This window comes from Peromyscus leucopus, unplaced genomic scaffold, assembly GCF_004664715.2.
Source record: "Peromyscus leucopus breed LL Stock unplaced genomic scaffold, UCI_PerLeu_2.1 scaffold_646, whole genome shotgun sequence".
Taxonomy (NCBI): Eukaryota; Metazoa; Chordata; class Mammalia; order Rodentia; family Cricetidae; genus Peromyscus; species Peromyscus leucopus.
The window spans coordinates 4,863-20,819 of NW_023505559.1; the positions used below are offsets into that span (position 1 = coordinate 4,863).

At 38.4% G+C, this 15,957-nt stretch overlaps 1 long non-coding RNA gene across 1 annotated transcript; it reads right to left on the reverse strand.

Moving 5' to 3' along the window:
- Window positions 1-290: 290 nt before the first annotated feature.
- Window positions 291-15,454, reverse strand: LOC114704581. Its single transcript, XR_005090680.1, has 3 exons — window positions 15,340-15,454; window positions 3,872-3,961; window positions 291-361 (listed from the first exon to the last, which is right to left on the reverse strand). It is a non-coding gene; the product is annotated as an uncharacterized LOC114704581 (long non-coding RNA).
- Between the last annotated feature and the right edge of the window lie 503 nt (window positions 15,455-15,957).

Below are 15,957 nucleotides of genomic sequence, written 5' to 3' on the forward strand. Positions count from 1 at the left end.
GGGAGGACAGAAAGAAAAGGGAAATGAAAGGACAGGAAAGCAACGGGATGGTCATTTTGGTTCATGAAGGCCATTTCAGAGTTTTAAAACCTGTTTGAGTAACAGATCAGGACTCCAGTGAGTATAAATTCCAAACATTCATTTTTTTAAGAGTTCTCCAGTTTTCTCCTGGGTCGTTTGCAGCAGCAGATTCTGAGATATGATGAAGCACTACCGCTTTAAAATTTGGGTAGACCCATGCACCCACCCTCACGAACCCCCAATCCCCCCACACCCTACCCCCACACAGACTTACCTGTTTCACACTCTGGAGTTCTTCTGTTAGCTCCTTCCTATGTTTCTCTGATTCAAGTAATTTCTCCTGTGTTTAAAAAGCACTGAATTAATAGCATGTCATCGTGACACCAAGCATGATTTTTAGTCCTCTGTTTCAAAGTTTATTCCCCAAACATCAAACTGTTAACATCTCCTAATGCAATTCCTGCTCATTTTCTGGTTTCACATATCATTCTCTAGTACTTAGCTATCTAAGTATAATTCTGGTGAAAACATTCTTTATTGCTTTAATGTTATATGATGTCAAATTCTGAGATCCAAAAGAAATCAGTCAGGATTGAAATGGGTAAACAGCAACTAAATTTTGAGTGACAGCTGTTATTACCAAAGAGCAACCAGACAAAAGGCCTTGTTATTCTGAATTAGGCATAAAAAAACCTTCTAATCATACCAAAGAAAGACTGGGTCGACTCTTAGTTTCCTAATGTAATTTTAGCCCATTTTCGAACAATTAACTCACAAAAAGGAGACAAATATTATGCCAAAATATGAAATACATAGTTGTCTACGACATAAAGGTGAAATACTACCATCTTGGAACCTAAAATTAAATTAAGCATGTACTCTGAGATGTCCCACCGTGTTGAGTGGTCTAGTCAGAAATGCTTAGTGACCCAGGAGCCAGCTTCCGGAAAATGTGAACAGGCTACTTGGACCTTGGAGTGGTGAAGACTCATGGCAACATCACCGAGTTTAGAAGAGGCCAAACCTGACCTCTGGATAACTCGGCCTGCTCTGGTCGAGGAGGGGAAATAAAGGCAAGTGAAGTGAGTGTGACTGAGTAGTCCCATGACTGCCCCAGGCCAGCAGCGGAGAGCCTGGGTCCTTGTGTGGCGTTATGCTCTCAAGCCACCTTCACGCTCGGCGCTCTGCTCTGTGTTCCTTTGCACCTGTAAACGGGAAATGCACCTACATTTCCACTCTTCTCTGAAAAGCAGGAGCGGTCTGAAGTCTGTGAAAGGCTTCGTTAAAAAGTTCCCAACGCACTATGATGCATCACTTCTGCAAAATGGAAATTAGCCATGGCCTATTTGTACCTCAAGTGAGACACAGAGACTAGAGCTGTCAGAGGATGATGAGTGGGAGTAGACCATTTCTGCTCCAATCCTCATTCTACAAGCTCGGCTGCTCTGTGTGTCCAAGTGTGCATACCCCTGTGTGTGTGTACACACCTGTAGCACAACAGGTATAATAACTGAAAATACAAACATTATCTCAAGTAAAATATTTATTGCTTGATATACTACTTTTAAAATAAATTTATTCATTTTATTTTATGTGTATACGTGTTTGGCCTGCATGTATGTATGTGCACCACATATGTGCTTGGTGTCCACAGAGGTCAAAGAAAGCATAGGATCCCCTGGAACTGGCGTTATGGTTGGTTGTGAACCATTACGTGGGTGCTGGGAATAGAACCCAGATTCTCTATATGAACAACAGCCACTCTTAACGACTGAGACAGCCCTCCAGCCCTTATAAAACTTTAGAGGAGAATGGGTCTCAGAGAAAAGATTTAATGCAGAGGAAACTTAAAACAGAGTCTGTTTTATTCTGGGACTCCAGGGCTTGCAACATTAAAATATGCTCAATTACAGTTCATGAACTTGAAAGGTGATCTTGATTAAATGGCTCCTCGTGGGGACCTTGTCTAAATGTTACATGAGTATGGCTCACACAGTTTCAAATTAAAATCCTAGCAGTTAATATTGACATTAAAATAAAACAAAATATATCATTAAATCTAACAGTGATAAAATTTAGGGAAAGGAAAAATATCCAAGAACCTCTGAAACCGCTGATATCTGTGGATTTTATTTGTGTAAAGATGAATCACATAGAAAATTCTGTCTTATTAACATGACCAACACTATAGGACTGTTCGAAAAGAGTAAGAAGAAACTAATGATTTAAAAAATGAATTCTGCATTTCCATATAGATACACAAATTCATGGAAAGGTGGGGATTTCAGAGTTATGAAATATAACCACAGTTGCAGGAAGTTCATTTATATTTGGAAGGAATACAAATTACTAAAAGCCTTATGAAAGGAAATTGGGAGAAATATACAGAATGTTTTATACTGGTATTCTTTAATATTGCAATTCCATTTTCACAGATTTACTGTGAACTTTCACAACTGCCCACCCACACATCTACAAAGTTACTAAAAATGGAATTATTATTATTATTATCATTACAGACTTACTTTTTTCTCATTTTCATGTGTGTATATCTACTGTGTGTATGTCATATATGTGTGGGTGTCCTTGGAGGCCAGAAGATGGTGTTGGATCCCTTGGAGCTGGCGTTATAGGAAGCTGTGAGTCATTTGACATGGATGCTATGAAACTAACACGGTCCTCTGGGCTAGGAAAAAGTTCTCATAACTGCTAAGCCATCTCTCCAGTCCCTGGAGTTAGTTTTGATTACGGAAAACTAGAGATAACCTAAATATCCATTAACAGAGAACTGCTTAAAATCCCGTAAGATGAATAGCTGGTGTAGGGGGTCTCTACCAAGGCAGACACGGGAGAGCCATGGTAGAAGATGCTGTGACTCATCTTGAAGCATGGGAGAAACAGAAGCCGAGCTGTAATAAAGTGGCTCTATAAGAACTAATCTATGCGTGAGTTAACACATATCCACTTCTTTATAATTGCTTAAAGAATTCACTTTTTGGAGCAGTTTTAGGGTTGTAGTTAAAGGTAGAGAATGGTACAGAAGTTCCCACATGTCTCTGACCCCTGCACATATATGTTTATTTTTAAAAATGTGGTTTGGCTGGGCTATCTTCAGAAACTCTGAGAAGATATGCTAAAAAATTTTTAATGTTTGCTTTCTCTAAAGACTGGCATTATAAAACAACAGAAGAAAGAAAATGGTGCTTCTTTTTTGAATAACTAGACTAAATTAAATAACTAGAGGCCATCACCTAACAAAATAATTTAAATTTTGTTGCTTTCCTTGGAACATATAATGACTTCCGGTAAAAGTCAGGATCTTACTTAGACCCAATATTCCATTGAGAACAGAATGCCACTATAGAGAGTGAATTAAAATGTTATCGTGTATTTGGAGCATATGTGATTTGTTCTGAAAACACAGTGCCTTCATTTTCAAATTGCATTAGCAAAACACATCAACCCTCAGACACGGCCCTGCACCTGGAAAAAAATGTATTTCCTACAAACATCAGAGGATTCAAAATTGTCACAGCTTGCTTAGTTGGCTCCTCAGCTACATCTGCTGTTGCCACCAACATGAGAGAAGAGAAGGAGGAAGAGAAGCCGGATCAGACATGAGAGGAAAACTACCGTGCACATCGGATCTTACGTGCGTATCACAAAGTGGGAAAAGAAGTGAGTGGGGAACCATCAGATAGCTCTCTAAAGACAATTAAACAAGCGATTTGATCCTATTTGGTACTAACATACTTGAATTAAAAACAAAATGAGCCTCAATCCTCCCAAATCCAGTACGGGAGTCACGTCTTTTTCAAAGGAGAAGTAAGGAAGCCCAAGAGGCGGGTACCTTCAGCGCGTTCACTTCTTCCCGAGCAGCATCCCTTTCTTGTTTAAGTTTTCCCAGCTCATCGGCTTCTAGAGAATCACAGGGAAGAAGCTGTCAACATCAAAATACAGAAGTTACGTATCAGGGGCTAACCTTGAAAACTGAAATTCCTTTTTCCCTACCCTTGAACTTTTGCATCATGACAAAATTCAGGTTTTACTTTGGGGTTGTCTGATTAGGTAAAAGAAAACTAACGTATGGGGTGATTTCTCTCTTAAGCTTTACCTTATACTGTTGTTACTTAGAATTTATATGACTAAGAGATATGCATTTATGTTTTAAATATGTATATTTTTATTTTATGTGTATGTGTTCGTGGCTATGTGTATGTAGCACATGTGTGCAGTGCCTGTGGAGGCCAGAGGACGGCACTGGATCCTGGGGAACTGGAGTTACAGGCACCCATGTTTGTGCTGAGACCTGAACTCAGTGCTCTCAACCACTACACCATCTCCAGACCCAAACTGTCTTGAAATGGAGAACTAGCCGCTGTCTCACGTGCTTTCTGGAATTCCACATTTGGTCTAGTGGTTCTTAGCCCTACACCTTTACTAGGGGAGGAGTGGGATAGCCCCCTTTCATCCATAAACTAAGGGGCCAAAATCACTATTATGCTCCAATTATGACTCTTCAGAAACCTTTCAAGTCCCTCTCCTGCTATGCAGATATTTCAAATAGCTTTGATTGTTTGTACCTGTCAGGATCTTTAACTTGCATGCTCTAAAGCACCAACTATCCTTCCACCCATCCATCCATCCATCCATCCATCCATCCATCCATCCTTCCATCCATCTATTCATCCATCCATCCATTCTTCCATCCATCCATCCATCCATTCTTCCATCCATCCATCCATCCATCCATTCTTCCATTCATCCATCCATCCATCCATTCTTCCATCATCCATCCATCCATCCATCCATCCATCCATCCATCCATCCATCCATCCATCCATTCTTTCATCCATCCATCCCTCCCTCCGTCCCTCCGTCCCTCCCTCCCTCCATCCATCCATCTAATTTAATCTCCTAAGTAAGGGTTTCTTATTTCCCTATACATACTGAGGTCTCATCATTCATAAGCGTACTAATGAAAACTGGAGTTATTGTTAGCTTATTCCTCTCCTCTGGTTCTCACATCTAAATGATCAGCAAGTTCAGTGATCAGCAAGATCACTGATGACATACTTGTTTTGTGCTCATATCATAGATCTGTCACTCTTTCATATCCATTCTTGATACAATTGCTGTACTTTAATTCTTTCTATCTAGTATTTGAATTTTCTCTATCATTCCCTCCCTACATCTTAACCCCAATTTTCCTTTCCCAAAGTTACTATTTCTAAAAAGTCACTTTGATTATGGCACAATATTCTTTTTCTTGGATTGTTGCTACTGATTAACATATAAAATTAAATATTAGATTAGGCCCTTTAAGATCTAACATATAACCTTTATGTATATAATTATCATTTTGAAGAATACCTTCTGCTAACAATCACATTTTGTCTTTTTTTTTTCTGTTTTATTCTAACAGTTTTATTGGTGACATGCAGTAGTGAAACAGAGTCTCACCATGTACCCCAGGTTGGTTATGAACTTGTTTCAACCTCCTAAGTGCTGAGTACAGCATACAGCACTACACCTAACTTCATTCTGAACTGCTTGGTCACCTCTGGGAAGACTAAATTCAACCTTTCTTTACAAATGAATTCTGCCAGGCAGCGGCGTTGCATACCTTTAATCCCAGCACTCGGGAGGCAGAAGCAAGAGGATATCTGTGAGTTCGAGGCCAGTCTGGTCTACATAGTGAGATCCAGGACAGGCACCAAAATTACAGAGAGGAACCCTGTCTTGAAAAACCAAAAAAAAAAAAAAAAAAAAAAAAAATTCAAATACTAACTTGTTATATACCTCCCCTGAATGTTCTAAGTTCTTTTACTATTCTAGCCTTACAACATAATGCACTTACAAAATTGTAATTATTTGTGTACTTGGCTTCCTGATAAACTATACAAAGCAAATTTTATCTGTCTTAATTAGCATGTGTCATGACACCCAACACAATGCTATCAACATTGTATTTTATCAGTACATATCTGATATCATGAGTCTTTAGAAGTCATAAGGAGTTTATTGATAAACAGAGTGTGAATTACCATTTATATTGTAACCCAGTGTAAGCAAAACATTACAGTCTCATCACATATAACTCATTTTGATATTTTCATTCAGTTCTATGTCATTTGTTAAAATAACAGTCTCAATACACCAAACTAACAAGAGCCTAAACTGAAAAATATACTTTTGGGAATTTACAGCATGTTCACTGCTCTTTGAAAATGATCCATTCATGATACTTGATTAGACTGATACAGCCATCATACTCTAATGGACTACAGTCTGCTGCCAAGTCTGGAGTTGTGTTGGGTATGGATGTGGGCTCCAACCTTGCCTTTCTGTGTATGACCTTGTAATGGCAGCAGGTGTAGCACTGTGTGAAGTTTTAATATAGAAATGATTATTAGAATCACAGCAAGATAACTTATATTTTGGGTTCTAAATGTCACATTGTCCTAAATCCAAAAGTTCATTGTCAAATAAACAAGAGCAGTATTGACATACACTGACTCAGCAATTCCTCCTTACAAAGGTGAGAGCCAGACATCTGAATCAGAGAAAGCAATGATTGTTAGAACTACTTACAGGACACACACTCTGTGATTCTAGTTACGAAGTGCAAGAATGATGGACTCCATCTCTATAAGGACAAAACAGTGGCTACATGTCCAGGTGAGAATGGAAGCTGACTTCAAACTATATGAGAGACTTTGAGTGGTGATTTCACATGAGATACATGACAGGGCTGGGAGATTGGTGGCATATGCCTTTATTCCCACACTTGGGAAACAGAAGTAAGCGGATTTCTGTGAGGCCACCCTGGTCTACAAAGCTAGTTCCAGGAATGTCAGGGCTGTTATACAGAGAAACCTTGTCTCAAAAAACAAAAGAAAAACAAAACAAAGAGATACATGATCACTATCCAGCAAGCTGTAAATTTATCACAATTGTACCTCATTATATATATATATATAAATATAAAATATATACCATATTATATATATATATATACATATGATAGCTCAATATAGATATTAAAAATATTAGGAAGTTGGATGTGGTAGTGCATGCCTGTAATCCAAGCACTTGAGGGTAAAGCCAGGATGAACAGGAACTCATGGCTAGCTTAGGCTACATACTGAATTTGAGGCCTGCTTGAGCTATATGAGAGCTTCTCAAAAAATCCCCAAATCAAATGAAACTAATAAAAATAAAACAATGGATTAAGAAACAACAAACTAGGACATAGTTGCCAGCAGAAAATTCCCTGCAACGTTTTCTGTTCTTTTCTCCTTCCCTTCCTCGGTATAACATAAATCCTAGTCCTTCTTGCCCTAACACTAGCAATATTCACTTTTGATGACTTCTTCCCCAGGACAGCAATCATAGACCTCCACTTAGCCTCTCTGCTGTCCTGACTCTAACTCCGAAAGCATTAACTTCCTCATCCTCTTACTCACTTCCCTTCTGGAAGCTACCAAATCTCCAGTTAGCCTGCTCTGTTGCTTTCTCTGAACTCTACTAGAAAGGTCCTCAACTTTCCTTCTGAATCCATTTTTACATTGTTTTATTTGTAACAAAGACTTTGCACCAGGGATCCTGTGTCTCCTACTCTATACTGTTGTTTGGTGGGCCACAAGAAGAGAACTGAAGAAGATTTTCTCAGAATAGGTTATTTTACATGACTTCTGACACATAAATGAATTTGTGAACCAAGGATCCATCATTTTGACTTTTTGTTAATCTATCTGATAGCATTTGTATTTACCAATGCCCCCACCAGAATCCAAAAAAACCCAACTTTTGGATAATGATGCATCAAAAAATATAGTCAGTGCCACAGATGAACAAATTCAGGTAGATTGGTTTCCAATTTTCTGAGAAACCACTATACTGATTTCCAAACTGGCTGTACAAGTTTGTACTCCCACCAACAGTGGAGGAATGTTCCCCTTGCTTTGCATCCTCTCCAACATAAACTGTTATCAGTGTTTTTGATCATAGCCATTCTGACAGGTGTAAGATGGTATCTCAGAGTTGTTTTGATTTGCATTTCCCTAATGACTAAGGATGTTGAGCAGTTTTTTAAATGTCTTTCAGCCATTTAAGATTCTTCTGTTGAGTATTCTCTGTTTAGTTCTGTAGCCCATTTTTCAATTGGATTGTTCAGTATTTTGATGTCTAGTTTCTTGAATTCTTTAGAAATTTTAGAGATCAGCTCTCTGTCAGATATGGGGTTGGTGAACATCTTTTCCCACTCTGTAGGCTGTCGTTTTGTCTTATTGACCATGTCCTTTGCCCTACAAAAGCTTCTCAGTTTTAGGAGGTCCCATTAATTAATTGTTGCTCTCAGTGTCTGTGATACTGGTGTTATACTTAGAAAGTGGTCTCCTGTACCAAAGCATTCAAGACTACTTCCTACTTTCTCATCTATCAAGTTCAGTGTAGCTGGATTTATGTTGAGGTCTTTGATCCACTTGAACTTGAGTTTTGTGCATTGCAACAGATATGGAGTCTACTTGAAATCTACATGTTGACATCCAGTTATGCTGGCACCATTTGTTGAAAATACTTTTTTTTTCTCCACTGTACAGTTTTGGTTTCTTTGTCAAAAATTGGGTGTTCATAGGTGTGTGAATTAATGTCAGGATCTTCAATTTGATTCCATTGGTCCACATGTTGGTTTTTATGCCAGTACCAAGCTGTTTTTTATTACTATAGCTCTATAGTAGAGATTGAGGTCAGGGATCATGATGCCTCTAGAGGTTGCTTTATTGTTTTAGCTATATTGGGTTTTTTGTTTTTCCTTATGAAGTGAGTATTGTTCTTTCTACGTCTGTGAAAAATTGTGTTGGGATTTTGATAGGGATTGCATTGAATCTGTAGATTGCTTTTTGTAAGATTGTCACTTTTACTATGTTAATCCTATCTATCTATAAGCATGGGAGATCTTTCCATTTTCTGATATCTTCTTCAATTTCTTTCTTCAGAGACTTAAAGTTCTTATCATACATGTCCTTCCTTGCTTAGTTAGAGTTACCCTAAGGTATTTTATATTATTTGTGCCTATTAATAAAGGGTGATGTTTCTCTGATTTCTTTCTCAGCCCATTTGTCATTTGTATATAGAAGGGCTACTGATTTTTGTGAGTTAATCTTGTATCCTAACACATTACTGAAGGAGTTTATCAGCTGCAGGAGTTCCCTAGTAGAATCTTGGGGGTCACTTATTTATTCTATCATATTGTCTGCAAATAGTGGACGTTTGATTTCTTCCTTTCTAATTGCTATCTCTTTGATCTCCTTTTGCTGTCTTATTGCTCTGGCTAGAACTTCAAGTACTATATTGAATAAGTATGGAAGAGCAGACAGCCTTGTCTCGTTCCTGATTTTAGTGGAATCGTTTTGAGTTTCTCTCCATTTAATTTGATGTTGGCTGTTGGCTTGCTGTAAATTGCCTTTATTATGTTTACGTATGTTCCTTGTATTCCTGATCTCTCTAGGCTTTTTCAGCATGCAATGAGATGATCATGTGGTTTTTTTTTTTTCTTTCAGTTTGTTTATATGGTATATTACATTGACAGATTTTCCTATGTTGAATCATCCTTGCATCCCTGGGACAAAGTCTACTTTGGATAGAGAGAGAATGGGCTGCCTTTTACTCCTCTGCTCCTGTGGTCCACTCTTATTTAGCAAGGAGTAGGAAGATTCTAAAGTGCTACTCAGCCGGAGATGAAGAACTGAACATTCCCACCTACTCTTCTATGATTATGAAGGTCCTTATTCCTCAAGGAGGAACTGTAGAGAATGACAAGTAGAGAGAAAGGGACTGAAAAGGACCATTTGTGGACATCAGCTTTTCCAGCTCCAATTACAAAATTTGCATATCTCTGTCAACTCTCTGGTAAAATGGTATAATCCATGAGTGGTAACATCTTTCCTAATATACACAGCAAGTATGCCCTATGTTGGAGACCCCTTTTGAGACATATGGATACCAACACAGTAACACTCTCTAATTGTAAACCTACAAACAGTTTGATCAGAGGATGACAATACCCTTTGATGTGGACAGCAAAAGCCCTTGCCCAGTCAAGGCCAGTAGACCTTCTGTATAAGGGAAAAAACCCTGTTTTACAACCTCAAGATGGGTACCCTGATGTCAGAAACATACACTTGGAGGCATGGCAGAAATGGGAGGACTAGCATCCTCTTAATGAGATACATACTCACATACCCCATGAACTCCTCTTCAACCAGCTGCCTGCAGACCCTCACTGCCATGCTTCTTCACCTTCTGAGTTCTGACTCACAGAGCAATAACTTTTTCTTCTGCTCCCTTTCCATCCCCCTTCTCTAGATACTGGCCAGAATCCCAAGCCTCATTGTCATGATACTCAGGGCATTTTCATTCTCATAGGCTCTCCCACACCCCAATTCTGTGACCCCTGACTCCTTTAGGAGGTGAAGCTTAGTGGAAGGTCAAGGCATTTTGGCCTTCTATTACCCATCTCTCTCCCTATGGCAGCTGAGACCTGCAACTCACTTGTGTAGCGGGTAGCTGTTCCAGCTTTGACCTGCAAGTACTACCCCCACTGAGGCTTCTGGTAACTGTCACGCCTACAAGGCAGGGCTGAGACAGGAGCCCTTAAGATCTGAGATCCAGAGAACACAGGAGCCCTTAAGATCTGAGATCCAGAGAACACCACTGGACTGCACTTCACCTCTCCTGGACCCTGTAACCTATCCCTTCACTTGTAAGTTACCCCACAAAATAAACTTCCCTTTTAACTACGTGGAGTTGCCTTAATACTTCCACCAATACACTTGCTCTGTGTTTTCCCTCTCAGAGGCCAGTGAGATTTACCTTGAGCTTAGTTTCTGAGTCCATTTTAAAATTCTTTTAGCTATGAGACTAAGAACCTGAAAAGAGGACTCTATATCCCTTGGTAATATTCCCACTTTTAGGCTTAAGCGTGTATGTGTCTTTCGTTCTTTATTTCATTTTATTCTGCATCTACTACTTTAGCTCAGATGCCTTTTTGACTTTGCCTACCTAAACTAGTTTATCTTCTTCAAGGCTGAAGGTACAGAGATAAGTCATTGCCTTAACCTTTCCTTTTAAAATGCCTTACAGCCCAGGGACAATGGACTAAATCTACTCCCAAGCAACAATGGACATACAGGACACACCACCCCAGAATGACAACAACTACCTGAAATACAGAGCCTGTGCTCTGGTGGAGATTCTCTTTCTTTCTTTTTTTTTTTTTTTTTTTTTTTTTTTTTTTTTGGTTTTTTCGAGACAGGGTTTCTCTGTGTAGCTTTGCGCCTTTCCTGGAACTCACTTGGTAGCCCAGGCTGGCCTCGAACTCACAGAGATCCACCTTCCTCTGCCTCCCGAGTGCTGGGATTAAAGGCGTGCGCCACCACCGCCCGGCGGAGATTCTCTTATAGCAACCAGTCTCCCAGGTTGATGATGTCCAAGGACCACCATGTAGTACTACAGCTCAGGCAGGCACAGATGGGCAGGCTCAGGCATTGACCAGGACTACTGAACTATTTATACCTCTTGGCCACGATTCAATTCTTGCTCTATTCAAATCAGAAGCTCATTCTAACACCCGGAAGATGGACCTGGGAATCACTAGACCCCTTTATGTGTTCTTCCTAATGTGCCACCTTTGACTAAAACTCTCTCTCTCTGTTTTTCACACAAAAAGGGAAGAAATGCATCAAACATCTTTATCACCCACAAAAGGAGAACACAGGCATCCCACATAAAATAAGTATAAACTTGACCCTATTATTGTGAAACTAAGGGTGCTGGGGGGGGCATAGTGGAATTTCCCCACCTTCACAGGTAGTCAGCATCACCTAACACAGACTGACTGTTTCAGAGTAGGCATTCCACTGTTCTTGAACTTAAATACTTGTGGGACTTACAATATGAAACAGTAACTTGGTTTTTATTTGTTTTTGGTGAGCTACTTAACAAGCAGTGACTTTTATAGTGCTTTTAAAATTGTGATTTTTTATCCCCTCATGAATTGCAAGATGAAATTTTTAATGAAATAGAATTCAATAATATTAAATGAGAATTCAGTGTGTGCTTTGAGAGACGTCTTTCATTGTACACGTTACTTTGATGGAAACTGTATTCTTATTATGGATTCAATTGGAGAAAAAAGGAAAGCTTACACTTGACAATAAAACCTTCTGTGTGATGATAAGCAGAAGGCAACAAATAGAATTTCATAAATTAATAATGACTATTGCACAACGTTTTGATCTACAGCCTCAACAGGAAATCCTGGCACACAGAGCATCTTGCACAACTGTGTGGTGCTTTTGCTTTCAAAGTACTGCAGATTGACTACACTCTTTATCTGCCCTAAAATCCTGGTGCTAAGAAGGAAACAAATTACTCATCAGAGTATGTGCATTGCTTTGCAGCTGCTCCAAAAGCTCTGCATGCTCATACAGGCCCCTACATTACTGGCACATCATGAACTAGCACTGCCTTCGCTCGAGAAATGGGCACATCAACCTGGCAGCAGTAAGAGACAGATCTGCCTGGAATGTTCCGTAGCTAAGTGCACAAGACCCACATCTGCAGAAGCAAAGAGGGCTCTACAGTTCAGTTTTGGCTAAATGCCACAGGATTCCTTCTAATAAGTCTGTGCCTTCATTCTGAGAAAGCCAGGTACTCTCCTTAGAGTAACTGAGCAGCTAGGTTTTGGGGTGACTGTGATGAGTAAAATGATCAGTGGTAAAATAAATTATTTATTAAAAAGGGGGTTTGAAATGTTAAAAAAAAATGTGGCATGAGTAATATTTAAATGAGAGGATCAGATTTATTTTTACCAATAAATTAGTCATGCAGCTACACTGTGTATTTCTAGAAACATAACTAATACCAGTATTGAAGCTCCCTATCAATAAGACCTATTATTTCAAAGCAATCAGACTAAGGTTTGAATGTGGTTCATTCTTAAAGGATTCGTGTTTTGGAGACATGATCCTGATGGTGCAGTAATAAGATGGAGGGTTTTCAGGAGGTGAAGCCTAGTGAAAGGTCACTGCTTTTTGGTTTTCAAAATGTGATCACTTATTCTCAGGAGGGCTCCTTCCTTTGTGATGCCATCTGCCTAGAGACCTCCCCACCCCCGCACCCGAGGTCCCTTCACAGACCCTCTCCAATCTTTGGACTTTGACCTGTGATGATAGAGCTGGCAGCTAAAGAAACTTCTTAACCTAACCGGCTTTAGGCAGTTCATTATAGTAACAAAAAAATGCACTACTACAGTTAGAGCTCTAAATATAATTATGAAAAGTGGGTTGGTGTACACATTTTCAGAGGAAAAGACAAGGGAATTTTCTTATTTATAAACTTTAACTAAAATAGAAAATATAAGACTTCTAAATATAAAGTTATTACCAGGGTATCAGTCAAGGTGTATAGAGTAGAGAATGGAAGAGCTAACAGATAAAATGGACCAATTTCTGAGTATAAAGTAGTGATGTATAAACTTAAAAGAACAATTTTAGGTACTAAAAACTAGTGTTTGGATTCTATTAGATGTATTGTAAAGTGTTACAAAAGTGTTATTACTGGAAACCAAAAAACACGAGGATAATATACCATTGAGTTAGGTTAGGAAAACACAAGAAAGTATTGTAAAGAGGGAGACACTCAATATTTGTACACATATAATATACACATCTAACAGTATATTCTCATGACATGTAAAATTAAAACTTGTAATGAAAAATAAAAATTATTTTTATAATAATATCACAAAGTATACTATATTTGGCAATTAAACTGATAGAAATATTTGAGATGTATATGAAACATGTCATATTCTTTGCTATTCAAAACAAGAACGAAGATATAAATAAGGGAAAGTAAGTTATACTTAGTTAATTAAAAAATCATTCTATAAATTCAATGCTATGATATAGCTTATTTGATATCATGGCAAAATCATTTAAAACATCATTTTCAGATCAAAAGTAAGAAGCTAATAACAAAATTCTTAGCTCACTAATATGAACCCAGTATTAAGTAACTAAAAAATAATGTACTAGGAGAGAAATAAATGAATAGAACAGAGAGTGGGACAAAGAACACATCTACATATAGTTAGTTATTTGCTATATCTTTAAGTTTGCATTTCAAGTCAACAGGAGAATCAGGGAAGGATAGGTTGCTAAGCGATAGTGGAATAAGGACAAGAAGTTACACATCCATAAACAAGAACACATTCTGGTTAATGAGATGTGTAAACTACATATAGCATATATTTGGGCTGAATGTTTCCCTTAAACAATAAATACCAACAATCCACAACAGAAAGGACTAAAAGATTTGACGAGGTAAATTTCAAAGTTCTGTAGAGTAAATGACTGATGAAGTGTTATTCATAATTCTATCTTACTAAGACATAAAAGCCGGCAAAACTATTTTATTTTAGAAAGCTCAAGTGTGGCTGCCCTGACTTCTGAGCAGGGGATTGTCACAAGTAACTGAAAGGGAACACACATGGAGGAGAGTAGCTGTGGGTTTAGTAATGTATGTCCTTAACATTATGTCTCATGGGAATAGTTCAGATTGTAATACATAAAAGGCTATGCACTTATAGGCACTTTTCTGTGCATATATGATGATGATTCCAGACAGATTCGAATGGGTACACACGACTATGTGTTGCTAGCTAATGATAATGCATGCCTTTTTACATGGCAGGCTGTCAATGCTGCAGAACTGAGGGGTGGAACATAGCACAGGAGCCTGAGAAAAGAGGAGACAAAAAACTTCTGATTAATCTATAGTTTTACATATTTTTCAAAGAATGTGTACTGTTCTTAGAATTTTTGTATTTATATCTTGTGAACCTGTGTACACATATATGCACACATGCATGTGTGTGCACATGGAATAAGAGGCTGACATCAAGTATATTTCTAAACTGTTCTCCACCATTGTTTTTGAGATCAGGTCTCTCATCAAACCTGGCATTCATCAACTCAGCTCAATTGGCCAGCAAGTCCTAGAGATCCTGTCTGCCTACTGAGGGCTGTGATTAGGGGTGCTCAAGTCCTACTTCTTGTACTAGAGTGAGTACTAGAGTGTGAGTACTAGAGACCCAAGCTCCGTTCTACACATCCACATGAGTAATAACTAAATAATTTAAGAAATTAAAAGCCAGTGGAAACTGGAGAAAGGGCATCACATACGACCCCAACATTCAAGAATTGTGCCCTACGTTCGAATAAAATATAAAACATAGAGAGCTGACTCTACCTGTGAGTCCAAGATGCTGGAGATTTCATGGACACCAACATTTACTTCATCCAACTGCAAACAAAACAAATTTCTGGCAACCTGGACAAAATCTAAAATTAACAAATTTTGATAAGAAAATAGTATTCGTTTTCATCTAAACAAATATTACTTTCTTCTCTGGGAAGTTAACATTATGAACTTCAGATTAACATACACAAATTATCCTAAAATAGTATTGACCAAAGTGACAGGTAAATATAAATTTAAATAATAGAGAAGCCATTTTTTTTTTATCACACTTCCTTTAGCTTTGTCACATAGTTCAGTTAAGAAACAATAAAGCAAACACATATCACAGACATCTAATTCTCTAATTCTCACATTATGCATACAATGCTTTCTGGGGAAAAAAGGCAATATTATGACATGGCTTTTCAGGGTTAAAGAATCTAAGGCTTCATAATAGCAACAGCCAGTTTATGTAACAGCTGTATGTGCTTAGGTATCATCCTCACACCATTCTTCACCTCCTTTGAGGCAGGTCCTCCTTCTACTCTACAGATGAGCAAATTAGGGCTGAAGACAGGCTTTCTTCAACTTATCAAGGCCACTTGTCAAGCTGAGCATCAGAGCAAT